The sequence below is a fragment of the Hordeum vulgare genome, chromosome 3H (genome assembly GCF_904849725.1).
Source record: "Hordeum vulgare subsp. vulgare chromosome 3H, MorexV3_pseudomolecules_assembly, whole genome shotgun sequence".
Taxonomy (NCBI): Eukaryota; Viridiplantae; Streptophyta; class Magnoliopsida; order Poales; family Poaceae; genus Hordeum; species Hordeum vulgare.
In genome coordinates, this window is record NC_058520.1 from 414,895,966 (window position 1) to 414,915,618 (window position 19,653).

The window sequence follows — 19,653 nt, forward strand, 5'->3', positions numbered from 1 at the left end:
TGGTGGAGTCAGCCCAAGGAGTCCAAGGCGCCACATAAGAAAATACCAAAAAGAAAAGAAAAAGAAAAAGGAAAGAGGGAGGTGGGAAGGAAGAGGAGGACTCCTCCTTCCCAAACCGAATTGGAGGAGTCCTCCTCCTCCCTGGCGGCCGGCACACCCATGGGGCCTTGTGCCTCAAGGCTAGCCCCTCCCCCTCCCTCCTATATATAGTGGTGGTTTAGGGCTTTTTGAGACACAACTTTGCCACGAGCAACTCTAGCCTAAACCACACAGTTTCACCTCTAGATCGGATTTCTGCGGAACTAGGGCGGAGCCCTGCAGGAGTAGATCATTACCACCACCGGAACGCCGTCACGCTGCTGGAGAACTTATCTACTTCTCCGTCTTTCTTGCTGGTTCAAGAAGGCTGAGATCATCGTCGAGCTGTACGTGTGCTGAACGCAGAGGTGCCGTCCGTTCGGCGCTAGATCGGAACGGATCGTGGGACGGATCGTGGGATGGTTCGTGGGACGGTTCGAGGGACGTGAAGACGTTCCACTACATCAACCGTGTTTCTTAATGCTTCCTGCTGTGCGATCTACAAGGGTACGTAGATCCAAATCTCCACTTGTAGATGGACATCACCATGATAGGTCTTCGTGTGCGTAGGAAATTTTTTGTTTCGCATGCAACGTTCCCCAACAAGAGGACTGTGCCCTAGGGCAGCCTTCTCTTCCCTTGCGCAAGGGAGAGGAGGAGTCCTACTCCAATCCTATTTGGAGTAGGATTCCTACTTCCCACTTGGAAACTCTTTTCACCTTGTTTTTTTCCTTCTCAAACCTTATGGGCTTTAGTGGGAACTTATTCCAGTCCACTAGGGGTTGGTTTATCTCTTCCCACATCCCATGAGAATTCTTGGGGCGTGACACCCCTCCCGATGGTCCCCGGCACCCCACCCGGAACTCCCGGTACACTACCGATGAGCCTGAAACTTTTCCTATGACCAAAACAGGACTTCCTATATATCAATCTTTGTTTCTGGACCATTCCGGAAACCCTCGTGACGTTCGGGATTTCATCCGGTACTCGAACAACCTTCGATTACTGTTGGGGATATTACCTATGGGTAACCCGCCCTTAATGGGCCGGGTCACCCAAGGGGCGACTCACCATTAGCTACGCGCTCCATGGCCCAGGAGCTGAAAGGCCGTTCAAGAGATCGTCCGGATGATGGGTGATCAAGGAAGCTCCTGATCATGGAGGGCACGGCGAATTAGAGATAAGGAAAGCTACAAAGAGTAGAATGGCCGGACTTTGTAAACCCTAGGGCCTCGACCTGTATATAAAGGCGAGTCCTAGGGAGAGGTCAGGCGGTTAGAGAGAATCGAGAGCTAGGTCACGCGAGTTACGCCCTCCTTGTAATCGCCATGTCTTCGTCGGTTTTACGCACGGAAACAACGCGCAAGACGAAGTGGCGGGTCAGGAGATCACCCCCGTCAATTATGATGGCGAGTCATCCATGGGCGAGACGGAATCGATCCACCCTCTTAAGGAAGGACAGCTCGGGGGGCTATCGTTAGCGATGGATCCCGAGGTCTTCGAGAGGTCTCACCCGCAAATCGCCATCTACATGGCGGGGTCAGCGCAGCCTCAGCAGAATCCAACTGGCAATAACGAGACCGGGGGAACATCCAAGCCCCCAGCGCAAACCATGACAGAGCTGGCGGCGGAGGTCGCCAGCCTCATGGCAACCATGATCACGTCTGAAAATCAGTAGTCTGTCAACGCCGAGCTAACTAAGCTGCAGGAGGCAATGGCCAAGGCCCAGCAGGACAATGAAGCAGAAGCCGCTAGGATTGAGATGCAGTGAGCCGCGGTTGCAGTGGAGACGGAGCGACTAAACACTGAGGGCTGGCGGCTCGAGAGACAGCAGCGCGCGTCTGATGCTGTTCACCAAAGGTGACACAATGGGCGCGTCCCAACCGATTTACACCCAACTGGCCTTTTCGACACTCCGTGCACCCTCGGGGCACGTCCAGATCGGCCTTTACAAACCGTCCTGAGGGGAGGAGCGGTTCCGCTGCCCAATCCACCGCCACCTCAGCCAATGGATGCCCATGCGACTTGGTTCCAGACGCCACAGGGCCACTTCTCGAATCCCGTGGACAATGTGCTGGCAACAACCCATCACCTGGAGTCCCTTCCGATCTACGGAAACACCCCGGCCGAGATAGAAGCCAGAAACGCCATCGAGATGCTAAAGACGGCCGTGGTTCAACATGCACATTATTCTCATAGGCTTGATCGGCTACACTCCACGCCTCAGGCAAGTCACACCAGAAGTCGCCACGAGGATTTCCCCACAGTAACCCGTGGGCCGCGGCGAATCCCTCAACACGACCCGCTCGGGATGCCCAACACACGGGCTCAGGGTATTGTGGATGCGGCACGAGCCGCACGACACATAGGGCCAACGGTCGCTTCGGGTCAAGCCTACCCGGCTTACGTGCCGTCACCTCCCGCGCCCCTGGACGCAGGGGCAAGCATATTGGGGTATCCTATCTCGCCCCAGCTTTGCGCAACGAGCGCATGCCAAAGGACTTCAAATGGCCCAGGAAGGTTCCCAACTACTCGCCGGATCTCGAACCCGGGTGATGGATCGAGAGCTACGAACTCGCGATGGATATGGTTGACGTAAGCGAGGCGGTGTGCGCTAAATACTTCACTATGACGATTGAAGGGACGACACACACGTGGCTAAAAAACCTGCCGCCCAACTCCATCAACACTTGGGCAGAGCTAAAGGAGCGCTTCATCAAAAACTTAAGAGGGACTTGCAAGCGCCCAATGACTATCGTCGACCTGCAGCACTGCGTCCAGCGGCCGGATGAGTCGGCCCACCATTGGACCCGACGAGTCACAGAAGTTATCCATTCCTCGGAAGACATTTCAGCGGCTCAGGAGGTGTTGATCCTGGAGAAGAACTGCCATTACGAGCCTCTGGTACTGAAGCTAGGGAGACTTAAGCGAAAGGTACAAAACATGGGCGAGCTAATGGACGCCCTTACCAGGTATGCCGAGTCAGACAACACCAAGGATCCTAGAGAGGGCGACGACGAAATTAATGCCGCCAGGAAGGGCGAGTTACACAAGGGCCATTCCCAGTTTCAAAACCGGGGCAATAACCACCATGGCGGGCATGGCAAGTAGCGGCAACACGAGGGTCCTATGGAGTTTGTTGCTAATACTAATACCGGCAACGCGAACCCACGTCATAAGAAGCAGGGCTTCAGTGGGAGGAAACCACGTAATTAGCATGAAATGCTTAAAGGCCCGTGCGCGCATCACGCCACGGCCGAAGGACCGGCGACTCACTCATGGGAAGATTGCTACGTGATGCAATAATTTTGGGCCAAGGCGCTCAAGAGAAGTGAAGGCGGCGAGCAGGGCCAGCGGCAGGAGAAACCCGACACGTCTGGGTCACGCCAGGTCACGTTCGAGTGTTTTCCTAACCAAGGATCACAGGGCGGGTCATAGCACAATGCTGGCCAATACCAAGTTCATAACCAGCAGTACCACCCACTAGGAATGTTCCAACAGCCACCCCCCCGCAAGGAGACCCCCCACCGGTAGGAGGATCGGGGAGGGTTCCAAAATAACCCCAAACAATTGAACAGTGGGCAGTACCACATGTTCACCACCAACACCTGTAAGCGGGATCATAAGGTGAAGCATAAAACTTTTGTAGCTGAGCCGACGCTCCCCCGATACCTTCACTGGTCTGAGCAATCCATAACATGGACTAGGGAAGACCATCGACCCCGAGTGGACAACCCTGGCGACTTAGCTTTGGTCGTGGCTCCCCAAGTCAGGGGATACACTCTCTCCAAGGTCCTCATAGACGGAGGCAGCAACATCAACATCCTATATTTCGACACTTTCCGGCGGATGAACCTATTGGAGAAAGATCTTATGCCATCACCCACGTTTTTTCACAGCATTGTTCTCGGCAAGTCGGCATATCCAATTGGGCGGATTAAGCTTAACGTGGCTTTTGGCACGGAGTCGAACTACATGAGCGAGTCCCTACTGTTCGAAGTGGTCAAAATCAAGAGCCCCTATCATGCGCTGTTTGGGTGGCTGGCGTACGCTAAGTTCATGGCCTGCCCATGCTATGTTTACCTTAAGCTCAAGATGTCTGGACCTAAGGGCCCTATTACCGTCCATGGCGACAGGAAAAGAGCCCAAGAGTGCTAAGATGAGACGCGGCTTATGCTGAGTCGGCTTGCGCGGCTGAGGAACTTAAGTTTCACCAATCCAATGTCGACCCGGCGGACATGACGCCGCTCAAAAGGCCGACCATCGATTTTGAGCCGCCGCTCAAGTTTAAACCAACAGACGACACCAAGGTTATCGACTTTACGCCGGGCGACTCCACCAAGCAGTTCAATATTGGGGCGGGTCTCAACCCAAATTGGAAAGCGCGCTCATCGAATTCATTCGTGAGAATCGGGACATCTTTGCATGGAAACCTTCTGACAAGCCAGGTGTACCGAGAGAATTCGCTGAGCACCATCTTAATACTGACCCTACAGTTAAGCCAGTTCGGCAGTACCTTCGCAGGTTTAACGAGGAACGTTGTAAGGCGATCGGAGAGGAAGTAGCCTGGCTCCTTGCCGTTGGGTTCATCATTGAGGTTTTCCATCCTGAATGGCTGGCTAACTCGGTCCTAGTGCTCAAGAAGAATGGCACCTTCCGCATGTGCATTGATTACACCGACCTCAACAGAGCTTGTCCGAAGGATCCTTTCGCCCTTCCCTGCATTGATCAGATTATTGATTCGACGACGGGTTGCGAACATATGTGTTTCTTGGACGCTTATTCAGGATACCATCAGATAAAGATGGCGGTGGCGGATCAGGAGAAGACAGCCTTCATCACCCCATTTGGAGCCTTCTGTTACGTGTCCATGATATTTGGGCTCAAGAGTGCGAGGGCGACTTACCAGCGCTGCATGCAAAACTTCTTACACAGCCAGATAGGCCGTAATGTCCACGCTTATGTGGACGACATCGTGGTCAGGTCTCACCGCAAGGAGTCGCTCTTGGAGGATCTCAAGGAAACCTTCGACAACCTGCGCGTTTACCAGATGAGGCTCAACCCCACCAAGTGTGTTTTTGGTGTCCCTGCGGAGAAGTTATTGGGTTTCTTGGTATCAGAGCGTAGCATTGAGGCCCACCCAGACAAAATTGAAGCAATTACCTTGCTTGGGAAGCTGGCCAACGTCAACCAGGTGCAGCGTATGGCGGGTCGAATCGCGGCCTTGAGCCACTTCATAAGTCGCCTGGGGGAGAAGGCCATCCCTCTCTACCAGCTGCTCGAGAAAACTGATCATTTCGTATGGACGTAGGAAGCCAATGAATCCTTCGAAACCTTGAAGCGACAATTAGCTAACCCGCCAGTGTTGGCGGCTCCGGCAGACAAGGAACCTATGCTCGTGTACATTGCACCCAATTCCAAAGCGGTCAGCGTGGCAGTAGTTGTCGAGCGAAAGGAAGAAGGAAAAGAGTACCCGGTCCAGCGACCGGTGTATTTCATCAGCGAGGTACTCACCCTCTCCAAGCAACACTACCCACATTGGCAAAAGTTGGTTTTTGGGGTGTTCATGGCGAGTCGAAAGCTGAAACATTACTTCCAGGAACACCCGATCACGGTCGTCAGCTCCGCCCCCTTGGCGACATCATACAGAATCGAGAGGCTACTGGACGGATTGCTAAGTGGGCCATCGAGCTCGGATCCCATCAGGCGCGATATACGCCTCGAACGGCCATCAAATATCAAGCACTCGTGGACTTCATCAATGATTTCCTTGAGAAAAGACCGGATCATACGTATTGGACCATCTATTTCGATGGGTCCAGACAGTTGGAAGGCTCGTGGGCTGGTGTAGTGATAACTGCGCCTCAAGGTGACAAAATTTTCTATATCCTTCGGCTCATGCTTCCATGTACCAATAATGCAGCAGAATACGATGCTTTGCTCCATGGTTTGCGACTCGCCAAAGAGATGAATCTCACACGAGTGAGATGTTTGGGCGATTCAGATCAGGTAGCGCAGCAGGTTTCTGGCACCTCGGATTCACGAGACCCTCTGATGGCGGCTTACACACGAGCTGTGTCAGACGTGGCGGGTCACTTCAACGGTTATTGATACGTCTCAAACGTATCTATAATCTTTGATGGTTTCACGCTGTTATCTTGCCTTCTCTGTATGTTTTATGTACCTTTTTTATGTATATTTTTGGGACTAACTTATTAATTGAGTTCCAAGTGCCAGTTCCTGTTTTTTTCCGTGTTTTTGACTCTTTTCAAATCTGATTTTGGAACAGAGTCCAAACGGAAGAAAAACCCCGAAATGATTTTTTCCCGAACGGAAGAAGTCCACGGGGCTTTTGGGCCAAGCCAGGTGGGCTCCAGGGAGCCCACAAGCCCCCACTCCGCCACCAGGGGGAGGTGGCGGTGGGTAGGCTTGTGGCCTCCCTAGCCGCCCCCTGACCTAGGTCTTTGGCCTATAAATTCCCAAATATTCCGTAAAAAATCAGGGGAGCCTCGAAAATACTTTTTCGCCACCGCAAGCTTCCGTTTCCGCGAGATCTCATCTGGAGACCCTTCCCGGCGCCCTGCCGGAGGGGACTTTGGAGTTGGGGGGCTTCTTCATCATCATCATCATCGCCCATCCAATGACTCGTGAGTAGTTCACTTCAGACATAGGGGTCCGTAGTTAGTAGCTAGATGGCTTCTTTTCTCTCTTGGATCTTCAATACAAAGTTCTCCATGATCTTCATGGAGATCTATCCGATGTAATCTTCTTTGGCGGTGTGTTTGTCGATATCCGATGAATTGTGGACTTTTGATCATATTATCTAGGATATATATTTGAGTCTCTGCTGATTTCTTAAATGCATGATTTGATATCCTTGTAAGTCTCTCCGAGTCTTGGGTTTTGTTTGGCCAACTAGATCTATGATTCTTGCAATGGAAGAAGTGCTTGGTTTTGGGTTCTGCCATGTGGTGACCTTTCCCAGTGACAGTAGGGGCAGCAAGGCTCACATCAAGTAGTTGCCATCAAGGGTAAAAAGATGGGGTTTTTATCATTGATTTGAGATTATCCCTCTACATCATGTCATCTTGCTTAAGGTGTTACTCTGTTCTTACAGACTTAATACACTAGATGCATGTTGGATAGCGCTCGACGTGTGGAGTAATAGTAGTAGATGCATAAAGTATCGGTCTACTTGTTTCAGACGTGATGCCTATAGAAATAATCATTGCATAGATATCGTCACGACTCTGCACAGTTCTATCAATTGCTCGACAGTAATTTGTTCACCCACCGTCTACTTTCTTTCATGAGAGAAGCCACTAGTAAACACTAGGGCCCCCGGGTCTATTCACATCCATCGTTTACAACTCCGCTTTTACTTTGCTTTGTTACTTTGTTGCTTTCAGTTCTCACTTGGCAAACAATCTACAAGGGATTGACAACCCCTTCATAGCGTTGGTTGCAAGCTTTTGTGTTTGTGCAGGATCTTGAGATACTCCTCCACTGGATTGATACCTGTGTTCTCAAACTGAGGGAAATATTTACCTCCGCTGTGCTACATCATCCTCTCCGCTTCGAGGGAACACCAACGCAGAAGGATTCCTGGTGTTGTCAACGTGCCCATTTCTGGCGCCACTGGATTGTCATTTGTGCAGCAGCATAACGGACATCAGAAGCATCCAGCGCCATTGCCGGGGATCCTTTTGAAACACCAGAAGTATTTCTGGCGCCGCTACCGGGGAGGATAAATCAAGATCTATCCAAGTAGATCTCACAAACTCTCCTCTTGCATTTACTTTTGTTGCCAGTTGCCTCTCGTTTTCCTCTCCCCCACTTCACATTTGCCGTTTTCATTCGGCTTTCTCCTTTGCCGTTTTCTCTTGCCCTTGCCGTTTTCCTTTGCCGGTTTCTTGCTTGCTTGTGTGCTTGTTTTTTTGTTGAAGACATCATGTCTGAAAACACCAAACTTTGCGACTTATCGAGTACTAATAATAATGATTTTATTAGTACTCCGATTGCTCCCGCCACTAGTGCGGAATCGTGTGAAATCAACGCAGCTTTGCTGAATCTTGTTATGAAAGAGCAATTCTCTGGCCTTCCTAGTGAAGATGCCGCATCCCATATCAATACCTTCATTGAGCTTTGCGATATGCAAAAGAAAAGAGATGTGGATAATGACGTGATTAAGTTGAAACATTTTCCTTTCTCGTTGCGAGATCGCGCAAAAACTTGGTTTTCTTCTTTGCCTAAAAATAGTATCGATTCTTGGGATAGGTGCAAAGATGCTTACATATCCAAGTATTTTCCGCCCGCTAAGATCATCTCCTTACGTAACGATATCATGAATTTCAAGCAACTTGATCATGAACACGTTGCACAATCTTGGGAGAGGATGAAGCTTATGATTAGAAATTGTCCCGCTCGTGGCTTGAGTTTATGGATGATTATACAAATCTTTTACGCTGGCTTGAATTTCGCTTCTCGCAATATCTTGGACTCCGCCTCAGGTGGAACGTTCATGGAAATCACGTTCGGAGACGCTACAAATCTCCTAGACAATATCATGACCAACTACTCTCAGTGGCACACTGAAAGGTCGCCTGCTAGCAAAAAGGTGCATGCTATAGAAGAGATTAACTCGCTTAGTGCTAAGATGGACGAGTTGATGAATTTTGTTGCTAGTAGAAACGCTACTGAAGATCCTAATGACATGCCACTATCTTCTTTGATTGAGAGTAGCAACGCTAGTTTGGACGTGAATTTTTTGGGTAGGAACAATTTTGGCAACAAGAATGCTTTTAGAGGAAACTATGTTCCTAGGCCTTTTCCTAGTAACTCCTCTAACAATTATGGCAATTCCTACGGCAACACTTATGGAAATCACAACAAATTACCCTCTGATCTAGAGAGTAATATCAAAGAGTTCTTCAACTCTCAAAAGATTTTCAATGCGTCCATAGAGGAAAAACTACTCAAAATAGACGATTTGGCTAAGAGCGTTGATAGGATGTCTTGTGATATTGATGCTTTGAAAGTTAGATGCGCTCCTCCCAAGATCAACTTGGAAGAAACTTTGAAATCTATGCGTATCTCCATGAATGAGAGCAAAGAAAGAACCGCCCAAATTCGCGCTAGACATGAATGGTTTAAAAGGGTGCGTTCTAGTGATGCAAATCACGAAGATCTTGAAGTGCTTGGTGTGTCTCCTCTTGAATCTTTGTTTTCGCGTGTCAAACCTACTTATGGAGGGGCTGGATATGAATCCACTTTGGTTGAAAAACGCCCCGATGATTCGGAGTCCACCTACCTTGATGATAAAGGTGTGGAGAGTGGAGTAGAAGAAGTCAAAATTTTGGGTAGTAATGAAACTCCCACTTTGGATTTAAAGGAATTCAATTATGATAATTGCTCCTTGTTTGAATGTATTTCTTTGACGCAATCCATTGCAAACTCTCCACATGCTTATATCCAAAGCAAAGCCTTTACCGCGCATATCGTAGATGCTATGATGAAATTTCTTGAGGAGAAGCTCGAACTAGAAGTCTCTATACCTAGAAAACTTCATGATGAGTGGGAACCTACTATCAAAATCAAGATAAAAAACTATGAGTCCAATGCTTTGTGTGATTTCGGTGCTAGTGTTTCCGTGATTCCAAAGTCTTTATGTGATATTCTTGGTTTTCATGAGATTGAAGAGTGTTCTCTTAATTTGCATCTTGCAGATTCTACTGTCAATAAACCCATGGGGAGGATCGATGATGTTCTTATTGTTGCAAATAAGAACTATGTACCCATGGATTTCATTGTACTTGACATAGATTGCAATCCTTCATGTCCCATTATTCTTGGTAGACCTTTCCTAAGGACTATTGGTGCTATCATCAATATGAAGGAAGGGAATATTAGATTTCAATTTCCTTTAAAGAAGGGCATGGAGCACTTTCCTAGAAAGAAAATAAGACTGCCTTATGAATCTATGATGAGGGCTACCTATGATTTGAGTACCAAAGATGACTATACGTGATTCCATCACTTTCGCCTAGCTAAGGGCGTTAAACAAAAGCGCTTGTTGGGAGGCAACCCAACGAATTTATCCTTTTTCTTTCTGTTTTGTGTTTTCCACACTTTCATAATTCTGTTGTGATTGTGTTTTTTGTGTTTCTTTTTGCGTTTGTGCCAAGCAAAACCGTTATGATTAGTCTTCAGGATGATCGTTTGGTCATGCTGGAAAGGACAGAAACTTTGTGCTCACTAAAAGAATTTTCGTTTTTTTTAAGTAAGAGATTTTGAGTTGATTCTTTTTTCTGCTGATTACTAAGAAAATTCTTCAGACTGTCGTAATGTTTCAGAATTTTTTAAGTACCAGAGGTATACAAAATAAATATATTGCTACAGACTGGTCTGCTGTTAACAGATTCTGTTTTTGTTGTGTTGGTTGCTTATTTTGATGAAACTATGGATAGTATCGGGGGGTATTAGCCATGGAAGATTGAAAGTACAGTAACCCAACATCAGCACAAGTAGAATTTAAGTTTTCTACAGTACCTAAGGAAGTGGTGGTTTGCTTTCTTGTACTAATGTTATCACGAGTTTCTGTTTAAGTTTCGTGTTGTGAAGTTTTCAAGTTTTGGGTGAAGTTCTAATGGAAAAAAAGATAAATAGTGGCAATAGATCAAGATTGGGGATGCCCAAGGCACCCTAAGAGATTCAAGGATGCCGTAAAAGCCTAAGCTTGGGGATGCCACGGGAAGGCATCCCCTCTCTCGTCTTCAATCCATCGGTAACGTTACTTGGGGCTATATTTTTATTTACCACATGTTATGTGTTTTTGCTTGGAGCGTCTTGTATCATAGGAGTCTTTTATTTTTATTGTGTCACAATCATCCTTGCTGTACCATTAGAGAGAGAGACATTCACACACCGTGATTTTGTCGAGCTTCACTTATATCTTTTGGTAGACAATTCAGCTCACATGTGCTTCATTTATATCTTTTGAGCTAGATACTTTTGCTCTATGTGCTTCACTTATATCTTTTAGAGCACAGCCGTGCGTGGCTTGGTAGTTGATCTATGCTTTGAAAGTAGTCTCAAAAGGGGTAGTTATCCAAAGGGATACGAAAACTTCCACCTTCATGTGCATTGAATAGTTAGAGAAGTTTGATTCATCTCAATTAGTTTTGAGTTGTGGTTATGGTAATATTGAAGTCATGCTAGTAAGGTGTTGTGGATCTAGAAATACTTGTGTCGAAGTTAGTGATTCCCGTAACATGCACGTATGTTGAACCGCTATGTGATGAAATCTGAGCATGACTAGTCTATTGATTGTCATCCTTTGCGTGGCGGTCGAGATCGGGCACAGGTTTATACCTACCAACCCTTCCCCTAGGAGTATGCGTTGAATGCTTTGTTTCGATTACTAATAAAACTTTTGCAACAAGTATATGAGTTCTTCATGACTAATGTTGAGTCCATGGTTTAGATGCACTTTTACCTTCCACCATCACTATCTTCTTAGTGTCGCGCAACTTTCGCCGGTGCACAAAACCCACCATTAGCCTCCCTCAAAACAGCCACCATACCTACCTATTATGGCTTTTTCAAAGTCATTCCGAGATATATTGCCATGCAACTACCACCATGACATGTGCCACCACGTCTACATTGCCATTGCAGGATCGTAAGATAGCTAGCTTGATGTTTCCATTGATGTCTATGCCATGCTAGATCATTGCCACGGTACACTACCGAAGGCATTCCAGATAGAGTCATAGTTTCTCTAAGTTTTGAGTTGAAAGTGTGATGATCATCATTATTGGAGCATTGTCTCATGTGAGGAAATAAAAGAGGACAAAGAAGCCCATAAAAAAAAAGAGGCCAAAGAGCCCACCAAAATAAAAAAGAGAGAGAAAAAGAGAGAAGGGACAATGCTACCACTTTTTCCACACTTGTGCATACTAAGCACCATGATCTTCATGATTGAAAGTCTCTCGTTTTGTCACCACCATATAGCTAGTGGGAAATTTTCATTATATAACTTGGCTTGTATATTCCAATGATAGGCTTCCTCAAAATTGCCTTAGGTCTTCGTGAGCAAGCATGTTGGATGCACACCCACTAGTTTTCTTTAAGAGCTTTCACATACGCGTAGCTCTAGTGCATCATTTGTATGGCAATCCCTACTCATTCACATTGATATCTATTGATGAGCATCTCCACAGCTCATTGATATGCCTAGTTAATGTGACTATCTTCTCCTTTTTTGTCTTGCAACCTCCACCACATTCCACACCATCTATAGTGTTATAACCATGGCTCACGCTCATGTATTGCGTGAGAGTTGAAAATGTTTGAGAAAGTAATGGTGTGAAACAATTACTTGGTCAATACCGGGGTTGTGCATGATTTAAATTCGTTGTGCAATGATGATAGAGCATAGCCACACTATATGCTTTTGTAGGGATAACTTTCTTTTGGCCTTGTTATTTTGAAAGTTCATGATTACTTTGCTAGTTTGCTTGAATTATTATTGTTTCCACTTCAATAGCAAACTATTGTTTTGAATCTAATGGATCTGAAAATTCACTTCACATAAGAGGAATTACAAAGGACACCTATGCTAGGTAGCATGAAAGCATAAAAAATTCATTCTTATCACTTCCCTACTCGAGGACGACCAGGAGTTAAGCTTGGGGATGCTTGATACGTCTCAAACGTATCTATAATTTTAATGGTTTCACGCTGTTATCTTGCCTTCTTTGTATGTTTGATGTACCTTTTTATATCTTTTTGGGACTAACTTATTAATTCAGTGCCAAGTGCCAGTTCCTGTTTTTTCCGTGTTTTTGACTCTTTTCAGATGTGATTTTGGAACAGAGTCCAAACGGAAGAAAAACCCCGAAATGATTTTTTCCCGAACGGAAGAAGACTAGGGGGCATTTGGACCAAGCCAGGTGGGCTCCAGGGAGCCCGCAAGCCCCCACTCCGCCACCAGGGGGAGGCGGCGGTGGGCAGGCTTGTGGCCTCCCTGGCCGCCCCCTAACCTAAGTATTTGGCCTATAAATTCCCAAATATTCCGCAAAAAATCAGGGGAGCATTGAAAATACTTTTCCACCGCCGCAAGCTTCCGTTTCCGCGAGATCTCATATGGAGACCCTTCCTGGCGCCCTGCCGGAGGGGACTTTGGAGTTGGAGGGCTTCTTCATCATCATCATCGCCCCTCCAATGACTCGTGAGTAGTTCACTTCAGACCTACGGGTCCGTAGTTAGTAGCTAGATGGCTTCTTCTCTCTCTTGGATCTTCAATACAAAGTTCTCCATGATCTTCATGGTGATCTATCCGATGTAATTTTATTTGGCGGTCTGTTTGTCGAGATCCGATGAATTGTGGACTTGTGATCATATTATCTATGATATATATTTGAGTCTTTGCTGATTTCTTATATGCATGATTTGATATCCTTGTAAGTCTCTCCGAATCATGGGTTTTGTTTGGCCAACTAGATCTATGATTCTTGCAATGGAAGAAGTGCTTGGTATTGGGTTCTGCCATGTGGCGACCTTTCCCAGTGACAGTAGGAGCAGCAAGGCACACATCAAGTAGTTTCCATCAAGGGTAAAAAGATGGGGTTTTTATCATTGGTTTGAGATTATCCCTCTACATCATGTCATCTTGCTTAAGGCGTTACTCCGTTCTTACGGACTTAATACACTAGATGCATGCTGGATAGCGGTCGACGTGTGGAGTAATAGTAGTAGATGTAGAAAGTATCGGTCTACTTGTTTCGGACGTGATGCCTATAGAAATAATCATTGCATAGATATAGTCACGACTCTGCACAGTTCTATCAATTGCTCGAGAGTAATTTGTTCACCCACCGTCTACTTGCTTTCATGAGAGAAGCCACTAGTAAGCACTACGGCCCCGGGTCTATCCACATCCATCGTTTACAACTCCGCTTTTACTTTCCTTTGTTACTTTGTTGCTTTCAGTTCTCACTTGGCAAACAATCTATATGGGATTGACAACCCCTTCATAGCGTTGGGTGCAAGCTTTTGTGTTTGTGCAGGATCTTGAGATACTCCTCCGCCGGATTGATACCTTGGTTCTCAAACTGAGGAAAATACTTACCTCCGCTTTGCTACATCATCCTCTCCGCTTCGAGGGAACACCAATGCAGAAGGATTCATGGTGTCGTCAACGTGCCCATTTATGGCGCCACTGGAAGGTCTTTTGTGCAGCAGCATAACGGACATCAGAAGCATTCCTGCGCCATTGTCGGGGATCCTTTTGAAACATCAGTTATCAAGTGGATCACATCGACCGACGGCTCAATGAAGCAGTAGATGCTATTTCCCGCCTTGGTTCACAGCGTAAGCCAGTTCCCCCTAATGTCTTTTTGGATGTATTACATAACCCTTTAGTAAAACTGCCTTCAGAGGAGGATTTAGCGGTACCGGATCCCGAATCTCAACTCGTGGCGGCTCTTCATGCCACTCCAGACTGGGCGATCCCTTACATGGCGTACCTCACCAAAGGCGAGTTACCAGCCGACGAGTTTCTAGATCGCCAAATCACCCGTCGGTGTAAATCCATGGTCATACACAATGGCGAGTTACACAAATGAAGCACCTCGGGGGTATTTCAAAGATGCGTCTCTTCAGAAGAAGGATGTACGATCCTCAATGAGATTCACGCAGGCGATTGTGGTCATCATGATAGGTCCCGATCCCTGGTTTATAAAGCCTTCAGACATGGGTTTTATTGGCTAATGGCACACGCGGACGCAGAGGAGATGTTCGCCGATGTGATGGCTGCCAAAAGTTTGGACGCCAGATGCATGTGCCGGCTCAGGAATTGCGGATGATACCAATCACTTGGCCGTTTGCAGTCTCGGGGCTTGATATGGTCGGTCCCTTCAAGATGTCTTCCGCCAAGAAGACTCACCTATTGGTGGCGCTTGATAAATTTACCAAGTGGGTGGAGGCGGAACATGTTAGCAGTTGCGACGCTGATACGGCCGTCAAGTTCATGAAGAAATTGATTTCAGATTCTGTTATCCTCATAGTATCATCACTAACAATGGTACTAACCTACCCAAAGGTGCAATTCAAGAGGTCTGTTCAGGAGAGCATATCCGGCTTGATGTTTCCACGGTTGCACAGCCCGAGTCTAATGGACAGGCAGAGAGGGCGAATCAGGAAATATTGCGGGGGATTAAGCCTCGGCTCATGGTACCTTTGGAACGTACACTAGGATGTTGGGTCGAGGAGTTGCCATCAGTACTATGGAATATCAGGACGACTCCGAACCGCTCCACGGGCTTTACTCCTTTCTTTATGGTCTACGGGGGAGAAGCGGTGTTACCAAGTGACATCAAACATGATTCCCCATGAGTCGCCGCCTAAGTGGAGCAGGACAACGAGTTGGCGCGACAAGACTCGCTGGACACCTTGGGGGAGGAATGTGACTTGGCTGCGTCACGATCGGTGATTTACCAGGAGGACTTGCGACATTACCATAGTTGCCGGGTCAAGAGCCGAGCTTTCCAAGAAGGTGACTTAGTGCTCCGTTTGATTCAAGATCATACTGGTATGCACAAGCTGTCACCTCCATGGGAAGGACCATTTTTCATCAGCAAGAACCTTCGGAACGGCTCATACTATTTGGTGTATCTTCGCCCAGATCAGCCAACTACAGAGGTTGAGACAACTCGCCCCTGGAACATAGCCCATCTGCGGCCTTACTACACTTAGAGCCAAGAGCTCCCACTCTTTTCTTGATCAGTTTTTAGCAAATTGTAATCCATGAATTATGAAAGCAATAAAGCCGACACCCACGATCTTCGGGGTCCTTTGCCGTTTCAGCTTTTGAAAGCATGAATCTTTTTTTTATATAAGTCGCCCAAAACTGGAGGCTATTAAAGTCAAAGAGCGTAAGTCGCCATGCTGCACTTACTTCAAAACTGGGCTTTGATAAAAGCCAAAGAGGACCAACGTTGCCACGTCGCACGGTCCAAACATAGGCGTCTTATATGGTTTTGAGAATTAAGCCGCCTTACTTGGGGGCTACTAGTCCCCAAGTCGTTTTGCAGTAAGAGCATATACGCTTCTGTAATCCTATGCCAGGTTTATTCCTAAATCATAGGTCACTTGGGGGCTTCCACTCATTGAGTTCAGCCTGAATACCCTCTTGGCTAGCGAAAAATTACCGCATTACAAATGGTTATACTGGACTGTGTGTTGAACAAGTCGCCACATGGACCTATGTACTCAAGGCGAGTCAATCCGTTATTTGGACCCTGAAATGGCCATGGTTAAAACATAAAAGGTACCGGCCAGAGTCACACATGGGAAATAGAGAAACCATTGGTTCATTGAACCTGCTTCATAGAAGCTTGACCCGCGCCTAATCAGCGGTCTAAAAACAACTAAGCTTTTTGCAAAAGGCTTCCTATGGGTAACACTAGAGTTTTGCAAACTCGTCTTATCCTATCGAAACTCACTGACTCGATACAATTTTTACTTCTTGATGACAAGATCACAAGGTTTCTTAACATATTTTTTGAGCCCGCTTTGATTATAAGTCGCCCAGCCTCATATTTCTCGCCATACCCCGAGCGCTAATTTATTTCTTGCCATGATCCAGGGGCTGGTTTATTCCTGGCCATGCACTTACTTACTCGGCTGCTGTTTTTTCCTAACATACGAGGAAAAAATTTGAGACATTCCTTGGTTTATCAGAAGTTGCAGGCGAGTCATGCATAAGATTCAAGGACTACAAGTGCTTCCATAAAAAAACAATACGACATACTTGGTGTTCCACACACACTAGCAAGACTATTACATGGCTCGCATGGCCAGAATGGGTGTCATCCCCCACTGAAGGAAGGATCCATGGGCGAATCAGGCCGTCGCCGAGTCGTCTTGTCTTGAGTTCTCCCCGCCTTCAATTCATAAGTCGCCCAGCTTCCAGTTACACTTGGAAAAGTCAATGAACTCGTCTTCATCATCAAGGAAGAGAGATAGGTCCATGTCAAGATCAAAAGGATTCTTGGGACGACTAGGAACGAGGCTTGCAGTTTCATATGAAGGATGCGTCACCTTCTTTTTGTTCTCGTCGTAGGCGGCTTGGTACTTGTTCAGATCTAAACTGGTTGCCAGTTGAGTCGCCGCATAGCGAGATTCTATGATGGTTCGGTGATAGTCCACCTCGGTGAATTCTGACCCGTCATCTTTCAGCTCGGGGTAGCCGACGGCTATTTCTTCAGTTTTGAGTTCAGGGGCGTACGCTAAGCACCGACTCAGGGTGCTCAACACTCCCTTTCGGGCGGCTGGTCTTTTTAACTCCTCTATCTGAGGAGGCAATGTAGACAAGAAGCTAAGCATCTGCTTGATGGTCATCACCGGTCCCTCGTTGCCCATCACTACCTTGATTGACAACACGCCCCCGGTGTATAGCTGCTCAGCAAAGGTATATATGGCTTTTAACTTAAGTAGGAAGTCGTCCGGCAGATTGGCGTCTCGTGCACCTGCAAAGGGTATATCAGTATTTGATAATTTTTTGATACCAGATTAGTTAATCACATAGTTAAAGGATAACGCTTACCAAAGATGGCGACTGTCATATCAGACACATGCTTTTTTAAGCTGGTTAGCTCTGGCTGGGCAGCTTCCAATTTCTCCTCAGCCTGCTCAGCACGCTTCAGAATGGCGACTTGATTGGCCTTGGCTTTCTTCTCAAAAAAATTCTGGTCAGCCTTCATATTCTCTAGCTCAGCCTGCAATAAGCGGAATTTCGTCTCCAACTTAGAGTGGGCATCCTGTTGTTCAACCAGATTTTTCTTTAAATCCGCCACCGTTGACTCAGTCTGTGACCCCGACTCCCGCACATCAAATTTGGGGAGACAAGTTTCAGCATTATTGCAAGCAATCCTCCTGATACTTGGGGGCTAATGTATGTTTTTTTATCAAAATCATACCGTATGCAAGACCCGGCTCATCTTCCAAAAGATGACTCGGCCCTTGGGGGCTACTGGTTGAAGCTTTTTTACAAGACCTGACTCATCTTCCAAAAGATGACTCGACCCTTGGGGGCTACAGGTTGAATCTTTAATACAAGACCCGGCTCATCTTCCAAAAGATGACGCGGCCCTTGGGGGCTACAGGTTGAAGCTTTTTCTCTAATATAAGACCCGGCTCATCGTTCAAAAGATGACCCGGCCCTTGGCGGCTACAGGTTGGAGATTTTTTCTAATATAAGACCCGGCTCATCTTTCAAATGATGAGCCGGCCCATGGAAAGCTAATGGGTGCAGGAAAATACATCAACATACCTCATGTTTAGTCTTCATGAGACGGAGCAAGCTCTTGTTCAGTTCGTAGTCCCTCTCCAGATGATTTGTGAAGCCGAAAGAAAGCTGGTCGAATTCTAGCTTCTCATATTGGGGGAGCTTGAGGGGGTCTGTGTCTTCATCAGGGGAAAGGCGAGTCGCCTTGGAGGTGTGTTTGGAAAGTACGACAGTTGGAGGAGTGGAGTAGCCAATGTCAGTGACCAGGACGTCTGGATCGTCAGTCGCCATGAGAGGGCTTGGCGAGTTACTCTTACCGGCAGTCTCCTTCAAAATGACGGGCGAGTCATCCCGGGTTTTGGGAATATCGCCCATAGGAATATCACAAGCCGCCGTTTGCTCCTCACCAGTCTCAGGGACAGAGGTGCTCGTGCCTAAGGCATCAGATGTTCAAAGAGAGTCGCCGGTTTTTCTTCTCTTTGCTTGTGCCCTGCGACAAAAGCACCAAGATTAAAAGCACATATCAGTGTTTATGAAAAATTGGGTTAACAAAGAAGACATACCCTTGCACACGAATCGTCGGCGGGAGAGCAGGTACTGCCGAGTCGCCAGATGTAGGAGGAGAAGTCTGACAGAACAAAGGCTTGAAGTTTATAAAGTGGCGAGTTATATTTCACACGGAAAGGGTATAATAAAACAGGAATGTACCTCGCTTGTGCGTTTCCGACCAGTTGTCTTCTCAGACAGTCCGGTGATCAAGTCGCCAGAGCGACTACGGGTCTTGCGCGAGGGGGTAGATCTTGCTTTCTTCAAATGGAAATCAGGGTCCATATAAGCATGTGGGTGAGACATGGGCACTTTTCTACAGATCCGCCTGGCTGGTCTAGGGGAAGGAGAAGGTGAGTCGGAAGAAATGGAAATTACCTCGACTGCATCATTTTTGCTCTCATTGTTGTCGCCCTACACAAGAATATATGGTGTAAACTTAAGTCGGAACGCATAGATGAGGAGCGAGGAGAAAACCTTACCTCTGAGTGTGCCTCATCTGCTTGTGAGTCGCTGACGAAAGATGAATCTTTTATGGTGGATTTCTTTTTTCTCACCGTCTTCTTCTTTTTTTGGCGGCACCTTGGTGGATTTCGGGGCGGTCACTTTGGGGCCCCTTCGCCAAAACACATCGGTTTTCTGATGGATGGAAGCAAATCTTAAGCCACGAACATTGTTAAGCATAAATAAGACAAAGGGCGGCTTGGATTCTTACTGGTGGTACCGGGTCGGCGTGGCAG